Source organism: Aedes albopictus, chromosome 2 (assembly GCF_035046485.1).
Source record: "Aedes albopictus strain Foshan chromosome 2, AalbF5, whole genome shotgun sequence".
In the NCBI taxonomy this organism is placed as follows: Eukaryota; Metazoa; Arthropoda; class Insecta; order Diptera; family Culicidae; genus Aedes; species Aedes albopictus.
This window is the reverse complement of record NC_085137.1, coordinates 24077760-24095820: the sequence shown is the minus strand read 5'-3', so window position 1 is coordinate 24095820 and position 18061 is coordinate 24077760. Positions and strand designations below refer to the sequence as shown.

The 18061-nt window shown below is 37.3% G+C and overlaps 2 protein-coding genes across 2 annotated transcripts in view; both read right to left on the bottom strand.

The window, feature by feature from the left end:
- Positions 1 to 4567, bottom strand: part of LOC134287466 (uncharacterized) — a 61978-nt gene extending 57411 nt beyond the window's left edge. Inside the window, exon 1 of the mRNA XM_062849317.1 lies at positions 4304 to 4567. The gene's annotated coding sequence lies outside the window, so the exon portion shown is untranslated. The remainder of the gene's footprint in view (positions 1 to 4303) is intronic.
- LOC109429628 (klarsicht protein) overlaps positions 1 to 18061 on the bottom strand; it is an 833281-nt gene that overhangs the window by 325542 nt on the left and 489678 nt on the right. The gene's annotated exons all lie outside the window — the stretch shown is intronic.

Sequence of the window (18061 nt, the reverse complement as noted above, 5' to 3'; positions counted from 1 at the left end):
AGTTAGTGTGTCTAGTAGTGTCCATGTCCCTTGTCATGTCTCTATCTCCGCCTCCGAGAAATCATACCCAAGTCAACATATATGCTCAAGCCTGACAGCAGCAACAGCAGCAACAGTACTAGTAACGATACAAATATGAATTATAAATTGAAAGTAAATTGATCGATGAGTTGCTTGAGCGGTTAATTATATGCATGTTGAGCTCGGGCGTTGAGGTGGCTCTGTGTGTGACAGGCCTTCGACTTCGACGAACTAAGCCCTATCGTGCTTTTACGACAGCTCGACTGCCTTGGGTTGGGAGGCTCGTTTTTTCCTCCAACTGGATGGGAAGCGATAAGATTGCTACAAATTATTGGACATAAATTAATAGTGCATGTGAGAGGCTAGTTTTTCCAAAGGAGGAGTTGACGGCGACAACTCTTGGGCGATATGGACGGCGTCGCGTCTATGTGACTGACTGGCAGGCTGAGTCACTCACTACTTCTTGCAACACTGCACTGGTGACTCTACCAGTGACTAGACCTTCGAGATTTGACGGGTGCTGCCGTTGTTAAACCGTTGTCATGGTGATGAGCTTTGACGTACTTCCTGCGTGCGATTGCGGTACAAAACCAACGGACCAAGGCTCAAACAAGACGAAGAAGCACACCAGAGCTCAGCTGATTCCGATGTGTGTTTATGGGGCGCGACTTCGGAACTAGGTAGCACCGGGGGTAGGCAGGGGGTTTAACAAGATGAAAATGAAGCAACGACGACGACGACGACGAGGGGAGAGGCCTATGATTGACAGTCAATGAGAGTTGGCGTGATGCCCCAGCCAGCAGCAGCAGCAACAGCGCCAGTCGCAGTCAGTGGAGCAATAACAAGCTTGCGAATTACTACTTCACACTCTCTGGGTCTGGGTCGAGATCTGCGTGCGAGGGAAGGAGGGGAAAACCATGAATAATGAATAAAGTGGGTAAATTATGGTCGATTGAGTACATTGTAGTTTTTTTTCTTAACCGTATCAAAGCTGATCGAGGAGAGTGGGTGAAACTTCGGGATCATGAATAATGGTTAGTCAAACAGAGGGGGGAAGCTTGAAATAGAAAGTGAATCGACCGTCGCGAACAAAAGGTCGCAAATTTTAACGGGCAAACAGGAAGTGCTGTGCAATCTCCTGACTAGACAGTGACCGACTCCTATCAATGGATAGTGGCTATTTCGACCAACACACACCCCTGCAGGGCGCCAATTATTGGCGTCTCGAAAAGAGATACAAGGAAGAATTGCTACAGTACAGAGATAATAAAATAAATGTGTGCTTTTTGGTGGGACGATCTCCAATACATACTATACCGCTTGTTCCCCACTCTCTGGTCGGTCAAGAATGTAATATAAAAAATATTAAAACAAAACGAATATAGTTATTTATGTAACGAGTTGCAAAAAGTTGTTTTTTTTTCAGCACGAGTCAGCACGAAGAGTGCTGAAAAATCGAGTTTTGCAACGAGTTCCATACAACATTTTATGCAATGATTTTTTTCATAGCAACTCATTTGAGTTGTATGATGTTCATAATGCAACTCAAATGAGTTGCATTATGAACATTATCAAACTATTTTTCATTATGCAACTCATTTCAGTTGCATAATGAACCAGTTCGGAAAAATTGCCCATTATGATACCAAAATAAGTTCTATAAAATGTAAATTATGACATTAAATTGCATAAAAGAATTTTCGGAAAACAGAAGCCGCAACCAACCGCCCCCCCCTTTCAAATCAAGGTATTTCAACAGTTGTGGTTTCTAAAAAAAAAAAGTTCTGACATCATCTTATAAAACCGGGGCATCATTAAAATATAATTACGTTTCTAAAAAGGTAAAGCAAAAGATAAAATTGAAACAAATCCACATCAGCAGAAAAGACAGCACGAAAATTGTTATACTATTGAAACGCACGAAAGCATGGATCGAAACAATATGCGAAAATTTTATGCATCTTTCAATGGTACGTTGCTCAACACTACGCCGCCAGTATTCATATCCCTTTCGGGACGACGGAGCACATAAATATGACAATCTCCATAGAAACGACCCTACTTTGGCTCTTCAGAACTCTTCCATTTTCAGCGAAAGAACGGTGTTTCCCTACCATTTGGAAACACCACTTTTTTATTTATAGAAATATACAACAAAATGAACAGTTTGATTCCATTTGACAACAGGGTCAGGAGGGGTGCAATTGCCTTATGTCCCTTTTTGTAACAGTCCATTAGTTGGGATTGCAGAGGTCTGAGAAGCGAGTAGATTCAATACTTACACCAGGGCTAAGCAATATATTACTGGCTTAGAGCTAGTTGAAGACCACCAAAAACTGAGTTTGAGACACAATCAATGTGTGCTCGGAAAATGTTTAGAAGCATGTTAGCCTCCATACCAGCTTCAGAAAACAATGAAGTAACTTTTGGAAAATTTTCTTTCAAAACATCCAATAATTATGAACTTCTTTGTTCATCCTACATATCCTTTTCGTGACGCAATTGTGCTGTTCAGCGATAACAGTTTTGCATATTTTTTTCATCTCTATATTTTTGTTTTATGTTATGTAAATTGTTTTAGCTATTGAGCCATCGCTTGTACTTGCATGTGAGTAAACAATCTTTTGTTTACATTGCATGTAAGATTTACCACAACAAGTTAAGTAAACAAAAAGTGGACAAAAACCGTAAAACATGAAGAAGTTTTATCAGTCGCATATTTTTTATTTCCGACTAGCTGTCCCGGCAAACTTTGTCTTGCCAAGCTGTGGTGGATTGACAACTGTTGAGGTCATCGCAGCAACGCACTCTAGATTGATTTAATTTTGATTACGCTGAATTTGTTCCCGGCTCACGAAAAATCAGTATTTTCACAATGTTCATAAATATCTTTTTTTAAATGATTTTCGTAACTTTTTGTACATATAAACACAGCGAGCACGAATACGAACCGAACCGTGCAAGATTCATTCTGATCGGTTCATCCGTTCGTGAGTTTTGTTGCCTCAAAGGAACTTCTAACTCATTTTTATATAGATATATATAGATAGATAGATAGATAGATATAGATAGATATAGACTAGCTATCCCGGCAAACTTTGTCAACTGTTGAGCTCAAAATAGCACCGCACTCTAGATTGGTTTAATTTCGATCATGTTGATTTCCTTCCCAGCTTATGAAAAATCAGCACTTTTTAAATTTTCGTACTTTTTAAGTAGATTTTCGCAACTTTTTGTACATACAGGGGATGGCCAAAATGTTTGGGATAGGCAACATTTTTTCTCCCACAAAAAAATTCAACATGCTGTAACTTTTCATAGAGTGCATCAAAAAATCTCAAATTTTGACTGTTTGTCAACCTATTATATGTGCATCATTGGTACAAATTTGGGCTCGATTGATTAATATTTCGCAAAGTTAGAACCGTTCGGGTAAAACACTATTTTTTAGACAACTCATTTTAGAGCTGTCATATCTCGGAAACCAGTGAACCGAATTGAATGAATTTTTTAACGTTTTTCAACAATATATTTAATACGACGTTATAAAATGTAATATTTACTCACGGTGAATTAAGTTATACCGGGTTGAAATTTTTACCAATATAGAGGAAAATATATCAAATTTTTAATACCACACAAAAATTATTAAATGTGTTCTTCCTTCAATCTAAATAGGCTCTAATATATCTGATTAGAGATAATTTGATAACAGAAGTGGAAAATCTTTGGATATCAACACTAAAATTTAAAAAAATACATTTTTTCGAGAAAAATCCAAAAAGTGTCAATTCATGATATTTTTTTTCAACGTTTAAAAAGTATCTATGTTTTAATAGTTTGTGAAGCATTTACATATTGTTAGTGTACGTTCAAAATTTCATTCAATTCGGTTCACTGGTTTCCGAGATATGACAGCTCTAAAATGAGTTGTCTAAAAAATAGTGTTTTATCCGAACGGTTCTAACTTTGCGAAATATTAATCAATCGAGCCCAAATTTGTACCAATGATGCACATATAACAGGTTGACAAACAGTCGAAATTTGAGATTTTTTGATGCACTCTATGAAAAGTTACAGCATGTTGAACTTTTTTGTGAGAGAAAAAAAGTTGCCTATCCCAAACATTATGGCCATCCCCTGTATAAACACAGCCACCATGAATACGAATCGAACCGTGCAAGAGTCATGCTGATTGGTTTGCCCGTTCGTGAGTTTTGTTGCCTCAAAGGGAATTCGAACTCATTTTTATATATATAGACATAGATACATAGATACATACAGTATCGGACAATAAAAATGCACCAAAGCCGTTTTCCCATACAAACTAGTCAACTTTGGATTGTCATATCTCAGTTATTTCCCAACCGATTGTTTTCATTTTTCTGTGACGAACTACAAAACATGTCAATTCTTAAAAACTATTGAAAAAGTTCGGGGATAACTATTGATACAAAAGTTACAGATAGATTGAATTTTGACAATAAAATTGCACCAAGATAAAACAATTTATAACAAAAAATGGTTACGTCATAACATTATGATGTCTTCGGCAAATATGTTTCTTGTGTAATAACGAATAAATTTGCTGAAGAGACCAACATGATTTGACTTTAGCATTTTTTGCTATTAATGTTTTGGTCTTGGTGCATTTTTATTGTCAAAATTCAATCTATCTGTAATTTTTGTATCAATAGTTATTCCCGAACTTTTTCAATAGTTTTTAAAAATTGACATGTTTTGTAGTTCGTCACAGAAAAATGGAAACATTCGGTTGAGAAATAACTGAGATATGGCAATCCAAAGTTGACTAGTTTGTATGGGAAAACGGCTTTGGTGCATTTTTATTGTCCGATACTGTAGATTATCTAGGTAGTCAAAGCAAGAAATCGAAAGATAAAAAGTAGTTCTGCCAAAGAGGAACAATAAAAGTTGTTTTGTTGGGAAATCTAAGAGTTCTGGAGAGCCAAAGTTGAGCCATTTGTATGGAAATTTTGCGTTTTTGTGCACCGTCCCGAAAGGGATATGCCAGTGATAGTTATTGGATACATAGATAGTCTTTGTGTCAGTATCGTCACGCTCGTGTTGTAAATATCAAGCGTGGTCTTGCAATTTGTAATGTACCTAAAATAAGATGAAACCATTAAACTGAAGTGTGGTAAATTGCGGAGCCTCCGGCAAAGTTGATCAGAACATCCAGAGCTATCCGATAGTGAACTTGTTGATTCTAGGTTTATCCGCTAGGTGGCGCTAGTGAGTCTTATAGAAATTCTGAACCGCTGTATCTCGATAATCAGACCACATAGAAGAATTTCGTCTTTGGTAAAGTTGATCAGCACATCAAGAGCTGTCCGATAGTGAATAGTGATTCTAGGTTTACCCGCAAGGTGGCGTTATGGAGTCTTAGAAATTATAAACTGCTATATCGCATGAACCAGATCACTTAGAAAAATTTCGTCTTCCGCAAAGTTGATCAGCACATCAGGAGCTCCACGATTGTGAACTAATTAATTCTAGGTATATCCACTAGGTGGCACTAGTGAATCTTAGAAATTCTAAACTGCTGTATCTCGAGAATCAGACCACATAGAAGAATCTCGTCTTCGGTGAAGTTGATCAGGACATTAAGATATATCCAATAATATGCGATTCATAAACCACATAAGCTTTTTCCATAAAAAATGAATAGACGAAAGGATAAAGAGGAGCAGAGATGAATAACAGGTCATCAACGTGGTTTATGTATGGTCCTTAATAAACTTGTTGATTCTGAATGCATTCGCTCGGTAGCGCTAACGAGAAGTTCTTAACTTCTGTATCTTGAGAATCAAACCACACAGAACAATTTCGTTTAAGGCAAAGTTCATATTAAGGGATTATACAGGGGACAGACAAAATGATCGGGACAGGCAAAATTTTCACTTTTCAAGAAATGATCAACTAGCTGTAACTTTTCAAAAAGAACATCGAAAATTCAATTTTTTTACTGTAAGTTGATCAACTAGTTTTTTATCAATGGTCAAAATTTGGGAACGATCGGGCTATGCAAGTAAAAGGCATAATTAACCGATAGCGAACTTTTAACTGTTATATCTCCGAATTCCATGATCCGAATGCAATGACATTTCGAGCGTTCATGACTTATATAATGGATTTTGAAAGGCGTTTGACTTAACTTTGGAGCCGGAGGGGTCATACATGACCCCAACACAGAAACGGCTGTATAAATTCACGCATTCGATAAAACGATTGTTGCACATTGAGTCGTCTTTTAGGGAAAAATGGGAAATATTTGTATTTGGGCCTTCATTGATAACCTAGAATCTCCTGAACACCATGAAATTTGGAAAAACGAAATAATTGACATACCAGTTGTTCTAAAAGCTGAACTTGGATGTGGGTTACGTTTATATGTATTCATTTAGCCCTCGTCAAGAATATTAAAAGGTGTTTTATATTCTGGGATGCTCTAGGTGTTCCAAACTGTCCTATAGTGAAGTCCTTCATATTGTGCGTTGCATGAAAAACACAATTATGGCGACTACTTTTCAAGGTCTTATGTAATGGTCGAAATTCAATCGTGGTGCAAATAGCACGTGCAGTCGCAGCAATCATCACATCACCCAGCCATGTGGCGACCCTTTTTCAAGAATTATCAAAGAGCCCTGTGATGGACAATTTGAAAGCAGGTCTGTTTCCTTAGGCGACAGTCTCGCGCGTATCTTTGATTGCGGTAAAAGTAGTCGCCAAAGTAGATTTTATTTTGATTCGTATAATATCTACAAGAATAATTTTATGCATTTTCAACACAAATAATAGCTTTGCATAACCTACTGGGATCCGTGAAGCTCTTGACATCTACAATGTCATTTATAGACACTATAGGGATATTCCAGGTCAGTTAAACTACCTTGGAGTTCAGAACTTCAGGTCTACACTCGTAACAGTAGAAATATCTGTTATACTGAGTAATGTTGCATAATAAACAGCAGTTACTAGCTTATTATGAATCTTTGGGATATTTAGAAACGTCCAAACTGTTCTATAATGAAGTATTCCATAATCTGCTGGGATCCGCGAAGCTTCTGATATCTCAAATGTCATTTATAAACACTACAGGGGTTTTCCAGGTCAGCCAAACTACATTTGAGTTCAGGAGTTCAGGTCTACACTGGAAACAACAGCCATATCTGCTATGCGTTGCATATTTATCCGTGATTGCTGGGCCAATCTGAAGTCTTTTTTGTTTATTATAAACCTTTGGGACATTCAGGTTCGTCCAAACTGTTTTATAATGAAGTCCTTCAAATCTACAAGAAAAACTTTGTGTATTTTCATCATAAATAATAGCATGGCATAATCTGCTGAGATCCGCGAAGCTCTTGAAATCTCAAATGTCGTTCAGAGACACTATGGGAATGTTCCAGGTTAGCCAACCTAACTTTAGAGTTCAAAACTTCAGGTCTCGTAACATCAGATATATCTGACATACTGAGTAACGTTTCATAATCAATCGCGGTGACTGAAACCACCCAGAAGTCTATTACATATTATTATGAACCTTTTTTATATTGAAGGTTGTCCATATTATCCTGAAGTACACTTCTGATTACAGCTTTTGCCACGTTAAGTAGTGTTACATAATCCACTGTACTTACCAAAGTAGTTAGACGTACAATAAGCGTTGTTATATATTTTTGGGATATTTTGGGCTTCCTTACTGTTATGAAGCTATAAGTTGATAAAAACAACCACTTTAACTTTCAGAAGACTTACTGCACCTGATGGATTACAAATCGTAGCTTTGTATAATGAAAGAAGTTACCGTTACACCCGTAGACTTTAAGATCTAAACTCAAGAACTGTTTGGATGACCTAGGATATCTCGACTGATGTGATATTGTGTATTAACCTTTCAGAAGTCTTACTGAACATGATAGATTACAAATCGTTGCTTTAAATAATGAAAGAAGTTACCGTAACACCCATTGACTGTTGGATCTAAACTCAAGAACAGTTTTGATGACCAAGGATATCCCGACTGATCTGATACTGTCTATTGAACTTTCAGAAGGCTTACTGGACATGATAGATTACAAATCGTAGCTTTGTATAAAGAAAGAAGTTCGTTACACCCGTAGACTTTAAGATCTAAACTCAAGAACTGTTTGGATGACCTAGGATATCCCAACTGATCGGATATTGTATATTAACCTTTTAGAAGACTTACTGGACATGATAAATTACAAATTGTTGCTTTGTATGATGAAAGAAGTTACCGTTACACCCGTAGACTTTAGGATCTAAATTCAAGAAGAGTTTGGATGACCTAGGATATCCTGACTGATCTGATGCTGTCCATTGAACTTCCAGAAGACTTACTGGACATGATAGATTACAAATCGTAGCTTTGTATAATGATAGAAGTTACCGTTACACCCGTATACTTTAGGATCTAAACTCAAGACCTAGGAATTTGAAAATTTTAGAAATGGTGCAAACAACGTGGGTATTATGATGTCTTGCCTAATTTGATGCTGTTTGTGCAAAAGTTTGAGTAATTGTGTTGTTGAAGTTGCAAGAAATAATCAATACAACAACACAGTTACCCAAACTCTTGTTCAAACACCATCAAATTAGTTAATAATTCATAATACCCACGCTGTTTGCACCATTCCATTGCAGAAATGGAGAATTGATCATCTCACCATACAAAAATCCAGCTCACTACTTTCAATCTAGTACTTCACTGATTGCGTCCTATTGATGATTTTTTCTTTAAAAAAAAAGGTACTTTTCAATCGGCATTTCCTTGAGCTACCAAAACATCACGTTTATTGTTTTATATGTTTTGGAAAAAAAATTCTCGCAAATTGAGAAGTTTATGGCAAGAGCCACACTATTTGATTAAGGATTTCAGCAAAACTGTCCTCAGTCTGATGATCTCGGAAACTTCAGCAGGTTTTTCAAAAATGCCTAAAAATCTGCCAAGACTTCTACCAAGAAACCCTACAATAACTGTACCGACTATTTTGTCAACGAGTCCCGATTACTCTACGGAGTTTTCAGTAATTTCTCTTGTTTTCATTTCAACTAACCTAATTAGGGAATTCCGTCAATTTTATCATTTCGAATCTTTCCCTTCGAGAATTAAGAAAATCCTGCAGGCTTTTTTAAAAGAATTTTCACTAGAAACCTTACATGATTTATATTCTATCCGGAGTTTTGCCCATGTTTCTTTCAGTGAATTCTGCAAGAATGCCAAGGAAGTCTTACGTTGAATCTGTATCTTTTAGTCTTATAAAGATATAACATAATGTCACGGCATTGGTTCGTGGGTTGCCAGTTGTCAGTTAGTTTATACTTTTCAGCGAGATCTAATAAAATCTAATTCTTTTATGAAATTAGAAACTTATGTGAACATTTAAACGAGTCATTTTCTCACGTTACATCACACGGTAAATCCAATGACAGGCAAAATTGAGTACCATACGGAACCGAAGGGTTACTCAACATTGTGCTAACTGCCCCAACAGATGGTTTCTTTATTTCCCAGCAAGCAATCCCCTGGCTGGACCAAAACTCAACCGCGCGTAACCGAATTGATCTGCATCTCTGCATTAGTAGTAGGTAATGGGTGACGCGCCGTTATGACGAAGGCGATTCGTTTCGGTCGTGCGCTGTCTAGCCGCCAAAGCGCAATGCAGTGTCTTTCCATTCGAACGCGCGTCTGCGTCCGCGGATTCTTCTTGCGGACTTTTGCACTTTAGTTACCTTTAGGTTCCATTTTTCGTGCGCGCGCTCTCTGGCAATAACACCAACCAACAACAAGTGCTTCTTTCTTGGGCCGCCACAAAACCAGGCCACAGTCAGGCACGCAAAAATAACGGCCGTTTCTTGGTTCAGGTTGTATCACCACACCAGCAGCATTCAGATTGAATTGTACGCTTTGACGCGGCGGAGCATTATTTTAATATAAAAAAATCTTACGACTTTGCGCTTTGGCGGCGAGGCGCGGAAGGTTCGTCGCTTCGCGCGCAAAGGGACACGCGTTAAGCTCGCCCGAAAGGCAAATCGACGCAATTGTTACGTCATCGCGCCTCTCTGTTGATGCCAGAGCCGAGCCGTCATCATCATCGTTGTGTGTTACTCTGTTTGCGGAAACTGTCGGCCATGGAGAATCATGCAGGCTGATGTGCCAAGAGTGGATCATGTTCGAACTGGCGGATCTCTGAAGGGCTTCGTCGACGCTCTCAGTAGGTTAATTGAATAACATTTGAAGATGAATGATAAGTTACGTGAATGGGGTCATTAAAAAGTTATGTGCTAGGAGCGCGGAGTTATCATCGGTAGAAATCTTAAAGGACTGTAATAGAAGGTACCGTTAAATTTAGGAAAATTGAACACCTCAGCAAGTTTTTTTTTTCGAAAACATCCCCATGTCGTTAACAAGATAAAACTGTGACGTGGTGAGCTCGTTCCATCCCAGGTAACAATTTGATGCTGTACAAACGTTTCTCCAACTATTTTAAATCAGGCTTCATTTGAACAAAAGCTGAGCACAAGAGGTACAATCCTTTATTCAGCTTCTAAACATCTAATTTTGGTGATTTTATTCAACCTTTAACTGATTTGAGGTTCATTGGAAGGCTGATTTAAGGCTTAATATGCGCTTAATCAGTAATCAATTAAATTTCTTATTTGTGTAAAAATAAAATAAAAACACTTTCGGAGTCTATTTTTACCATTAGCTGCGTCTATTTCCAGAAGAGATGTTTAGGAATGTATAAATTAATATGTGGGAAAACTGGGAATCAAACTCAGACCTCCTGATTTATAGTCAACCACCTTAGCACCTACACCACACACAATTGTATACATAGCCTCGAAACAAGAACACTACTTGTTGTGTCTGAATAGTCAAGAACATAAGTTGAATTAAGTCTGTATTGAGGCTGAAGAAGCGATGTGGACTTCACGAAAACCATGCTTGATTCAGCTGTCAACAATTATTTGATTAAAGGTTGAACAACAGATGATCAATTCTGCATGTTGGTGTATGTTTTAAAGCTGGTTAAACAGATGAATAATATTCTATTTAACTTGATATTCAGCCATCTATGCATTGCTGATTAAAGAGGTTGAACAAGCCATACTTTAGCCATACCATTATTCAGCTGTCATTGTGTTCAGCCATTGATAGCATTAACCAGCTATTGTTCATCTTATACTCTCACTGTTCACCATTCATTGTTACTTGGGATACTATTTCATTATTATTCAAGATCAATTTACCTACGTATTACGGTATCCCCTCTATTTTCAATCTAAACGCTTTTCAGAAGTTTGTCGAACGATCGAAGCTTGACATTCCCAACAACTTCGAATGTTACCGCGGCAAGCAACAATCACTTCATCATGCAAAATTCGAGGTGCTTCATTAGCATCTGTTTGTTGAGGATGCTGGCAAGAGTTGTTTCGATTCCAAAGAGGCTGATTGACACGCTTGTAAAACCTTCGCAACTGCAACAAACAAACGCACTCGTCGTCGTCGTAGACCTCTCTTTTTCAACCAGCAAGTCGAGTGATTTAGCAAACCACGATTCGCTGCCACATTTCAAGTACACAAGGGTAGAAGGTCCCGGTAACGATCGAGCGACCGGCTTCGCTCTCTCAAGTGTGCGACAGTGCTGTAAGTAACATGCGGTCGATTTGCGAAATGTAGCCGCGCACTTGAAATGCCTGCTGGCCGAAAAAAAACTCATTAAACCGAGAACCGGGGCTTGTAAAAAAAATGCCATTAACTTGAGACAATTAAACGCTAGTGGCCACCACAACACTCAAAGTAGTGGGTATCGCTGTGCCGCGAGGCACAAACCCCGGCGCGTTCCCAGGTTTTTGGGAAAGGGTTTTTATAACGTTTTTCCGCTCTGTGAAGGTAAAACAATCCGGTGCGTAACCGTTGTGGGTTTGCAAAAACCCGTAACGAACTCTATCTGTTGGTTTTTGGGAACAATTGTTTAATTTAGAGTTGAATAGTTGCAGTAGTAAAGTAATGGAAAAAGTCTGCCAGACAGATGGCTGACCCACTCAAGATAGTTGTTTTCCTGAAACAACGAAAAAGTTTTTGTTCAGGCTTTGCATTTTTGAAGAGATTACGTTTAACCCTAGTAAGATGTAGGGATCAATATGACCAAGACAAGCATGCTTAACGTGCACTACACCATCGTGGTGACTAAAGCCTAACATCTTTGGAGAGTTAATATGTTGTTGATAGACCGTTGGAAAGATTTTCGATAAATGATGGGCAAGATCTCTTGCAAACATCTCAGATATAGTGCTGTAGATTAATCAGGAGCTTTTGTAGATTTTCAAGTAACATTTAAGGTCGATGTTATTGTAGACTCCCAACAAATTTATTATCGAAAAGGCTTAAAGAGATCTACACCATCATAAAAAATCCAAATAAAATTAATATGGTTTTATGGTCGTTCTCAAAACCTCGAACTTGAATACAGCCTTGAGCTAGTAATTCGTAATTGGACTTTAAATTTTTTTCTTGGGTCGGTTGGGTTTCTTGGGACTTTAGACGAATTACCGACCAGAATATCCAATACTGGACGGTTACTAGTCAAATATTTGGCGAATTGGTTACAATATCTTACATATTTTGCAGATGCACGAAGCTACACATATTTGACGTTGAATCTATGAGACATTGTATTGTGACATTCTTGATATAAAAATGACAGGAGATGTCAGGAAAGATATATTTAAAAATGGAGGTTTGAGTGTTCGACTGTTTGGATGCACTAGATGTTGGATTTCTCGGCTATGCAGTCACCAAACTCCTTGGAACGACAACGGTTTTAATTCGTCCCTACGTTACGGCAATGTTTATTGCCATCTTCAGGGAATAAAATCATTTGGTTCGTTCTGTGTCTGTAGTCTTTGCTAAGCGGAATGTCTGTTTGGGATTTTTTAGTAGTCTGTACATGTGGTTGGGTTTTATGAAAATTAATTTCACTTATTTTGTTGGCACTGTACTGGAGTATTCAATTAGGCAGTTTTTTTTCTTTTTTTTTTTAAACTATTTTTATATTTTTGGCCTAATCAAGGCAAAATTTTGAAATTGTTTGAAGCTGCTCTAGTACAAAAATGAGACAAAATGTCCAGCTTAATGCGCAAATTAAGGCTGCTTTAAAAGTATGGGAAAAACGTTTGAACAGCATCAAACCCAAACAACACACATGGTCACAAAGTAGTCACGGCAGCGTTGCGCAGCAAGTTACAGTGACTTCTGTGCAATCCTTACATACCCTGTCGTGACAGTTTTATAACCATGTGTGTTGCTTGGGAATTGATACCTGGGATTCTCTAACTACACGTTCACTAAGGATTCCTCTAGGAAGTTTATAATGTCGTACGTCTGTTCTTAGGATATTTCTATCATGATAATTACAGCTGGTTACCCACGATTTCCTAATTCCAGCGCCCCATATATTCGTACGCCCCTGAGGAAATGACTTAAGTACAGTCTGCGGCAGGAAAAAATGCGAAAGTGTTTTTCAACTTCAAACTTCATTTTCGTTCATTTAACCATCTATGTTTCAACGTTCCATGATCTCTAATAGGCAAGTTTTCTGAAAAGTGAATTGAAATTTTTCCCATTTTGGTCACTAACCTTAACAGGGCGGCGCCTGAAGCTGAAGACAATTAGAATATTCAACCCGCAGAAAAGTACACAGGTCGCTAAATTTCGTATCTGATAAAACAAAGTTTTTAATTTTCTCTACAATATCATGAAATATATGTACTTATTTCATCTAGTTTGTGAAACTTCATGGCTCTGGATCAGTGTGGTCTGGTTGTTCATCGAATTTAAGCTAATTTTCTTACTGTTATAGTCATTTTGTTAAATGACCATTGGGCGCGCAGTTTATTGATACCCGCTTATTAGGCTTACATTATCACATGTTAAACATCAAATTTGTTCATTTTTATTTTGCAGTGCTAGAATATAGACATTGACTGATACACTGACATGAAAAAACAGTCATATATATCCCATATTTAGCGTGTAATAGTGCCCTGAACATTTCGCATTTTTTCCTGCCACACCCTGTATTGAACCTTGGACGGTTTTTCATGAACAACCTTCTTCATTCCTCTGATTTCTTGATAAAATGGCGACAATTTGCCGTTCCCCAAACTAAATATAATTTAATAACTTTCATTCTAAAAAAAGGAAAATACCAATCCAAAACCAGCAAGTTTATGGACCTAGGACCTGGGAGTTCTCCATTCCTTTCTGAAACTCCCGGAAGACTTTTTTTACGATTTTTCAGGCGTTATTGCAGATTTTTTTTCTGAACCCAGCAAGAATTCCTCCAAATATACTCCCTGAAATTCCTTTAAAGTTTCCTTCAAGTATTTTTATTGAAATTTTTTCCAGGAGTTCATCTGTAAAATTCTCAAAAAAAATGTCTCTCCGACTTTTCGTTTTTAGAAAATTAATTACTCGAGAGATTGTTTCAGGGGTCTCCAGTTAGCCTATTGGTTAAGGCTTTAGATCGCTAATCCGGAGACGGCGGGTTCGATTCCCATTACGGTCGAGAAAATTTTCTCGACTCCCTGGGCATAGTGTATCATTGTCCTTGCCTCACAATATACAAATTCATGCAATGGCAGGCAAAGAAAGCCCTTCAATTGGAAGTGCTCGAAGAACACTAAGTTGAAGAGAGGCAGGCCAAGTCCCAGTTGGGACGTAGAGAGCCATTAAGAAGAAGAAGATTGTTTCAGGAATTTATCTATGAATTCCATCAGGGTTCTTTTCAGGGATTCCTCCTAGATTTTCTCAGGCTTATATAAGGAAATCGCTCAAGAAATTTCTCAGGAGATACTTTTATAAGTTACTCCCATGGAGTTTTCCAGAAGGTCCTCAGATATTCCTCCTGGGGTTGCATTATACAATTATCTTTGAAGTTATTTAAACCTTACTTGAGAATTCCTTGAGAAAATATTCCGAGGGCCCTTTAGAAATCCCTTCAGAGATTTTCCCAAAATTTTTTCAAAATTCACCTAAGGATTTACTTCTTGGCGTTTCTCAAGAAATTCTACTTGGAATTACTGCAAAACATTCTCCAGTTTTGCAGGCACACCTTCAGAAAATTCGATTTCTTTGGAAATATGTTTTGGTAATTTCTTCAAGATTTTTTATTTCAGATTTGTTTTTAATTTCTGTTGTTTTATATTCCTCCGGAATAGAGGTCTTTCCGGAGGAATATAAAACAACAGAAATTAAGATTACTTCAGAACTTACTTCAGGGATTTCTGTACACCATATACAGTCATTTGACGAAAAATCCCGGAAATATCTCCAGAAATTCTTCTAGGGTTTGCTTCAGAACATCTTCCAGGCATCCTTTAGATTTTTTTTAAAGAATTATTCTAGGATTCTTCCATGTAGGGTCTGGGACCATTTGGGCAGGAGCACCTATTTTGGGCACTTGCTGCTACAACTCGATCAATTTCGAACCGATTGACTTGATTTTCAAGACACGATCAGGTACGCACAGTATCTAGACTTGTTTAAAAATTCAAGTCAATTGGTTTGAAATTGACTGAGGACTTTCCTAGAGATTCCTGGAGAAATTCTTAGAAGAATTTCCAAAGTAATCACTGATTTTTTTTAGAAAATCCAAATGAATTTCTGAAAAAAAATCCATGGAAACATTTTTAAAGAAATTCCATCGTGACATTCATAATGAAATCCTTAAACTACTGAAGGAGTCTCAGGAAATATTTCCGAAGAAAATCCTGAAGAAATTTCAGTGAAGAAGGAATCCGTGGAAGAATTTTAGGGAATCCTTAAAGTATTTTTTAATAAATCTTCTGTCCAACTTCTGTTGAAATCCTTGGAGATGTTATTTTAAAAACAATTTTTGAATAAATATCTGAAAGAATCTTAGGAAAATGCCTGAAGGAATTCTAGAAGGAGTTGCTGAAGAATTTTCTGGAGGAATGCCAGAAAAAAAAACCTTGTTCGAATTCTTATAAGAATTAAGAGCCAGTTCGCAAGAACCGCGACGAGAACCAATTGAACCGGAGATGCATGTCAAAAGAAAAATCGAGAAAGAATCCGGTGAATCACACACCACGTGCTAATCTGTGACATTTCTCGTCGTCAAAATGTTGTCAAACTTGCTCATTTGAATAAGCAATAAAAATTAAGAAATTTGTGGAGCCGACCTGGTGTGATGGTTAGAACACTTGACTATCACGCCGAGGACCTGGGATCGAATCCCACTCCCGACAAACTCGCAAAATGTGAGTTCTTCCTTCGAAAGGGAAGTAAAGCGTGGGTCCCGAAATGAACTAGCCAAGGGCTAAAAATCTCGTTAATACAGATAAAATAAAAAAAAATAAGAAATTTCTTCTAATTTCATGAAATTTCGCCAATTTCTACCAAAGCATTTGTAGGTTTTGAAATTTTGATTATTTTCAATCTTTTTTTTCTGAGAATTGTTTTACCCCGTTATCCTCTCAAGAAAAAAAAATGTGATAGAGCATCTATTCTTGAATAGAATAACGAACTCTGAAAATTCGAGTCCGATCAGAGAACATCGTAGCAACGTTATTTCGAAAGGAGGTTGAATTAGTTCGTTTTACCCCACTTTCCCCAAATAAAAAAAATCCAATAATTGCATTTCTTAGTCATCATTTTTCTGTTGAATTATTATTGAAGGAAAATCCTTGAAAGTTAAATAACGTTGTCATAATTTGCGGCAACACTTCTTTTTAGACAGCTAAAAATATGGGGTAAAATGCATACCCCGAGAAAAAAAAATTTTTTTCGAAAGTTTTTAAGTTGGCGCATCTGGGTCACATATCAAATGAAAGCTCTTGAGTAATCCTTCAAAACGTAGTACTCAGTTTTTCATCCTAGTTCTGTTGGTACAAAAACAGGCGCCCTGAAAATCGTCAAAAAAATTATGAAAATAACCCATTTCTTCAAATTAAATATCAAAGAATATCCAACGCTTGAATGGAAGTGCCGTAGGAATAGTGTCCATGCAAAATTTCATCCGTTAACTTTTGCGGAAGTTATTGCGATTTTAGTGATTCTACCTATTTTAGACATGAAATTTTTGAGGGCTATTTTACCCCACTTCCCCCTAACGGAAAAATCTGAAAATCGGCCAGATATCATCTTTTATATGGAAAACCATACCCTGAAAATTTCAGCTCAATCGGAGCACATCGATACAAGAAGGGGTTGCGGCTCTCGCGAACTGGCTCTTAAGGCGAAACTGGAAGCATTTCCTCACTTTTTGGTTTTTGATTTTTTATTAAATAACGAAGCAATATTTTCAAAAACGGTTCTCGTGCACATGTAGAGTATGGATCAAGGTATCTTCTGAATTTTTATTGTAGTGGAAAATGTTTTTCGTTTTTGCAGAAACCATTTTTGAACAAAATTTCACGAAAAAATGGTGTCTGCAAAAATGGAAAACATTTTCCACCTCAAAAAAATTCAGAAGATACCTTGATCCATACTCTACATGTGCACGAAAACCGATTTTGAAAATATTGCTTCGTTATTTAATTAAAAATCAAAAACCGAAAAAATGAGAAAATGCTTCCAGTTTCGCCTTAAGTATAAAATTAGCTGTCCCAGGCAAATTTTGTATTGCCCATTGCGTCTTCTACGTTCCCAGTCTCCATGTAAAATGTTTGAAAATCGTTTTTTTAAAGCTCATTTTTATCTTTTTTTTTTGCCTCATAACCCTAAGATGCCTCATAACCCTAAAATCGGACGTTCGGTTCGCAAGTCACGCGCGGTCATACGTATGCATTTATATAAAGTTCCTGATGAAACGCCTTACCAAAATTCATGGAGGATATTCTTAAATATTCCCGGAGGAATTCGTGCACGTATTTTGAAAAGAATTCCCGCAAGAACGTCTGGAGAAACACGTTAACTTCTGTGAGGAATCCTAGAAACATATAATAAAAAGAAAATCAAAGAGAATTTCGG